The sequence below is a fragment of the Cyphomyrmex costatus genome, unplaced genomic scaffold (assembly GCF_001594065.2).
Source record: "Cyphomyrmex costatus isolate MS0001 unplaced genomic scaffold, Ccosl1.0 scaffold1703, whole genome shotgun sequence".
Lineage (NCBI taxonomy): Eukaryota > Metazoa > Arthropoda > Insecta > Hymenoptera > Formicidae > Cyphomyrmex > Cyphomyrmex costatus.
In genome coordinates, this window is record NW_017275720.1 from 73,608 (window position 1) to 79,466 (window position 5,859).

A 5,859-nucleotide genomic window follows, 5' to 3' on the forward strand; every position below is an offset into this window, starting at 1 on the left:
CGATATTGTGAGAAACATTAGTATCAATTAACTATTTAATTAAGTGTGTAACTGAAGATTGATATAGAACATAATTGAATTAATAAAATTATAAAATAAAAAATATATATATAATTAATCGAAAGAACTCACCAGCTGCAAACTCTAATCATATACATAACATAAGGGGAGAAAATTATACTTAATGACAAAACTAACGAAACTTGTCAAGAGAACTGTATCTTGATGAATATAATGTTGAAATGATGTAAAAGATATAAACACTATAGATGAGATATATATTTGTTTAAAAAATCACAGTTTATAATTTATTCGTTTTTTGATCCATTCTATATACACAGAAATATAAAAGATTATAGGAGGAGAGTGAAAGACCGAAATAAAGATAGAAAGAGATAGTGAGGAAGGAAGGAAAAAAGGAGGAAAAGATATTCTTGAATATATGTATATTTAATATGATATAGGAATATCATATTAGACATACTCAAAATTAGACATGCTTAAATGTTTATAAATAAATAAGGTGTAAACTGTAAAGTGTTTAATGGAAAGCATACGATCTCTTATTCGACGTTATGATTACTGTGGAGTATTTGTACAGGGCCGCATAAGCTTCTGGTGTAAAAGAAAAACGAGGATGTCGATCGTATAAATAGAACCGTTCGTCTGCATGGAGATGCGGTCCTATATAGAAGGAGTTATTTTTGAGAGTCATATCATGACTCGTTACAGTTCTGCGTTCAGTTCTACAGGTTTTCGGTCGCGGCAAGCAGTGCAAATGGTTTCACGCATCATATATAGAACAAGGAAATCAAGGCATAATTAACTTAATACGTAAGCAAAAATTTTTATTGATTATGCCATTAGGATTTAATTTCTTATATTCGCGTTGATGTTCTTTTTCCGCTAAATAAAAGGTTTGTTTTTTTTTCTAATTAATGCATAGGAGATTCGATACATATCTGTGTGTGTACGTCTGATGAGTGCTTCCTTTCAATATTTAATAAATTTTCCAAAGACAAGAAAACTATGATAATAAGAAAATACATATGCATGCTTATATACTACGTATATGTGTATGTGGGTGTATTTTTCCCTATAAAAATATCAGTTTTTGCAAATTTATTATGTTAGTCAATAAAAAAATGCATAAGATCGAAGGTAATTAATTCTCGAAATCTTTTGGGCAAAGAATATAATTCCACATTTACCAAATTGTTCTGTTCCGTCATAATTATGAAATATTGTATTTGTAATTAAGAAAGATTACAGGACTCTTAGTATTCAACATAAATAGAGAGATATAAAAAGGCTAATCAGAGTCGACCGCAAACCAAGAAAATATTCAAATTAAGTTATAAATACAAATATATTGGATGCAAAGAATATAAAATTGGATGCATAAAAATATAAGAAAAATTAATTACAATACAGTATGCATATCAAGTTTCGGCTTTACATTTAAGCCCTCTTATATTGAATACTAAAAGTCCTGTAATCTTTCTTAATTGTTAAATTTACGCTGACTAAAATATGCGAGGAACACAATATTTTTGTTTTTTGATTTTATTTAATACCACTTCGGTAATTACGCAGTCAACAATGATAGATTGCAATAAATCTATCGCAACAAATCTATCATCTGAAGAGAGCTAAATGTAAAGCGAAACTTGTTATGAAATACTATATTGTAATTAATTTTTCTTATATTTTTATGACTGTACTCTTGCATCCAATATATTTTTATTTATGACTTAATTTGAATATTTTCTTAGTTTGCGGACGACTCTGATTAGCCGTTTTATATTTCTCTATTTATATTGTATTTTTAGTTAAAATTGCAAGAAAAACTTCTAATATATATTTTAGTATTAACGAAAAATAGGCTCCAAAATAATAAATGCAAATATATTTTAAAAAATGCCAATACGAGCCAAAACAAGCTGTTCATGTGAATATCCAATTTTACTGAAAAAGTACATACACATAATAGATGTTTCAACCCGTGGTTTGAGTTCTCTTGAGTACAATATCACAAATTTTTTAAAAATATAATAATTAAATTTAAAAATAAATTTAATTTGAATACAAGGACTCTTAACATAAAAAAAAGTTGACAATTAGGTATATAATATAAAAGACTAATAAGAGTCAAATAACTAATCAATGTCAAATTTCAAATAAAGAGGTGAGCTATATTTTAATTATATATACTGATTTAATGAGTCGACAAATTTTACATTAAATAACGCGCGCATTACAAGTTTCAATTGTATGATTCAGCCCTCTTCAGATGCTTGTACAATCTTGCAATACAAAAGTTTTTTGACAGCCTGATGTGTTTAATGGAATCATTTTTTTCATTTTTTCTGTTTCTTCCATCAGAACATGGTAAAACATAGTATTAATTGATCGGTCAATCGTTGGTCCTTCTACACGTTTTTATCCAAAATGTCCATTACAGTCAATTTTTATATGGATATTGCGGTTTTAAAATATAATAAAATCAATTTAATTTTATTTGGATATTGTTGTTTAAAATATTCTATTGCGGGATTGTACAAGCATCTGAAGAGGGTTGAATCATACAGCCGAAACGTGTAATGTGCGTGTTATTTAATGTAAAATTTGTCGACTAATTAAATTAGTATATATAATTAAAATGTAGCTCACCTCTTTATTTGAAATTTGACAAATTAGTTATTTGACTCTTATTAGTCCTTTATATTATACAATTGTCAATTAAAAATAAATATAATGATTAAGATTAAGGGGTAACACCACTGTAACGGCCCAAAAAATTGCACTTCTTCGACATTTTTTTTTTAATGGAAGGAAATGAAATAAAATATTAATATTCCGTGAAGTTAATAAGCATATATTGAAGTACTTTTAAACATTTTTTCATAAAAAAATATTACAAAATGGCGGAATGGCAGCCATATTCCCGATGCGCCTTTAAAATAAAGGGGTCCGCGGCAAGCAGTGTAGCCGTTGGAAATTTGAACTTAGAACAAATAAAATAATTCCTCATGATCTTCAATGGTATATCTAGTACAATACGTAGGGGATTTTAGAAATATTGATTTTTGAGTGATTGGCGAGCATTTGAATAAAGTCGTTCATTTTTCGACAAAAAAAGTGACATTATTTGGCAATAAAAAATGTTTAAAGCAACGTATCGAAAATCCCGTACGTATTGTACTTCGAAATGTTGTTTTGAATGTACAATAAAAAATTCGAGTGAAAATATTAAAAATTGTTTGAGTTATACTGCTTGCCGTATAAAAGTTTTTTCCTCGTATTCTACAGGGTTCAAAGGATTTTTTAAGCCCAAAAAAAAAAAATGATTTTTTGAAAATTTTACAGTGGTGTTACCCCTTAAGAGTATAAATTCTTTTAAAGAACGGTTATAATCTATATTTAATTTTTTCGACGATTAAAAAAAGACTTTTCAAAAACATAAAGTAATAGACTAAAAAGACAAATTAAGAGTCATAACATTAAAACTGTAATCACGTAGTCAAAAAATAAAAGAGAAACAATAAATTCGAAGATATAAATAAAATAATATATAACAGAGATAGATATTTTCAATAAAACTTAACCGCAAATCTTCGAATCTTCAAGACTTTACATGTTTCGACTCTTGGATTGAGTCTTTTTTAGAAGTATAAAAAACGTAGAGAGGACATCAGAATCATTGGTGTAAAATAAATAAAGATGAATCCATTATTAAGGCAAGAATCTGTCTAACAACGATTGGTAGATCGGTAGTAAATCTATGGAATAATAATTAAATAAGCTTTCTTTAGTAAAATCAATAAATCATTAATATATAGATAAATTAAGAAAAAACAAAACTTTTTTCAAACCCCTCCAGTAATGGACTCATCCACACAATTTATGTATATAAAACTGTCACGTTGGTCAGAGAACATATCAGTATATTTATCGACAAAACAGGAACGAAAAATTAATACGTCTGCACATTGTAAAAATTGACTGTGAACTAAAGACAACAACACAACAATGTCAAACTTTGTTTATTAACGGGATGTATGCTTTATGAAAACCTTCAGTGTCTGTTTGTAAGTTTAAACTATTTTTTGTTTTTTAATGTTGATCATTTCTGACACTATCCGTTTTCTTATCTATAACTTTTCAAAAAATTTGAACAATTAAATCATATTGACTTGGGTGTAGAAAATCAAGATAGCAGAGGACAGAAAACAATAAACAACGATTTGTTAATGTATCCTTTATCCCCTCTATTTCGCAAAAAATTAAAAACATGATTAAATTATAGAATCGATTGTGTAATGAATAATGATTATGATGCATCATATGTGGCCATTGACATATAGAATGGACCGCTGATGGTAGTGGTGGGGGTAGAAAGACGAGTAGAGTGAGAGGCAGAAATACTATGATCGTTCTTTCTTTCTCTGTTTACTGAAGCCTGATTGGTCGTTGGATTAACAGCGACCAACAGTAATCAGTAGTTATCAGTAAACAGAGAAAGAGAACGATCATATTATTTCTGCTCTCACTCTACTCGTTTTTCTACCCCCACCACTACCATCAGCGGTCCATTCTATACAGGATCTCCAAAAAGTCCGGAAACGGTTGAATATCTTGAAAACGAAGCATTTTTGAGAAAAATGTTTCAAACAAGAATTGTAGGGTTTAATATGATGTATTTACTGATCTAATCAGTTTGACCTTGGGTGTCGTCGTCAAGGTCAGATCAAAGTCACGTAGAATTTTTTTAATGGAACCCCCTATTTTTTTATTACATTTTCTTGTAGCTTACCTCGAGAGCTTTTCAAAACACTATAATAAAATATTTTTCCATTAAGTATTTTTCGAGTTATAAGGCTCGAAAGTTACAGTATCGCCGGCATTAGCATTACCCAAAGTGCACCACGAGGTTGCACGGTCGGATTTACACCTCTTGTGTGTGTTTTGAAAAGCTCTCGATAAGATTCTTTAGGCAGGAATTGGCCTGCAAATTTGATGCATATCGTTCTAGATGGCAGATAGCTCGTTTGGCCGTCAGCTGTGACTCTACGATTAAGTCGTTGAATATCTAGAACCTTAACAGAAGATTTAATGTTACTTTTGATGCATTCCGAAGATAGCGATTGGTTTATGTCTCTAATGATTCCAGTTCTAAGAACTTTGTATGAAGGAATAAAGGCACGTAGTTTGAATTTAGCGAGGTTATTGTTGGCCACCATTTTGTTAGCGGCCGTCGCGGATTTGACCTCTACAATGGCCTTTCCACTGTCCAGACGTTTAATGCTTAGGATGTCAGAACTAGCAATTTCAGATACGATTTTAGACAGTACCGAGAAATGTAGAACCGAAGCCTTCTCTGAATAGACGTATACAGCATAAGGCCCAGAGTCTGAATCTGAATAAAGATAAGTGGTCTTATGTGGTATTACCTTCTTAGAACATGCAGTATTACCATCCTGATTTTTGGTGTGACCATCGGAGGATTCCACAGCATTGGTGTTATTGTTGATATTATTGGCTGATCCAGAAAGATTTTCGACAACCTTAACCTTAGAACTAGAATCGTGATCTCGAGTTAAAGCCCTCTTTCTAGAAACAAGCGTGAATTCTACCTCCATGTCATCATTCATGACTTCACTTCCAGTCGGCGAGACTGACAACACATTATGATCTTGCATTCCAGCAGGATCGCTAATTATACTATGTATCGCTGCTTCCACTAGTGCATTGTCCAACCCATTAGATGGGGTATCGCATTGCGCATAACTAAAAGGGGAGATAGGAGAGAAAGGGGGGGGATGGAAATCAGCGGGCGAGGAAGCCGCCGAAGAGGGC

The 5,859-nt window shown here is 31.0% G+C and overlaps 1 protein-coding gene across 1 annotated transcript in view; it reads left to right on the plus strand.

Moving 5' to 3' along the window:
- The first annotated feature begins 779 nt into the window (after positions 1-779).
- Grip (Glutamate receptor interacting protein) overlaps positions 780-5,859 on the plus strand; it is a 9,233-nt gene continuing 4,153 nt past the window's right edge. The window contains exon 1 of the mRNA XM_018537405.1: positions 780-834. The gene's annotated coding sequence lies outside the window, so the exon portion shown is untranslated. The remainder of the gene's footprint in view (positions 835-5,859) is intronic.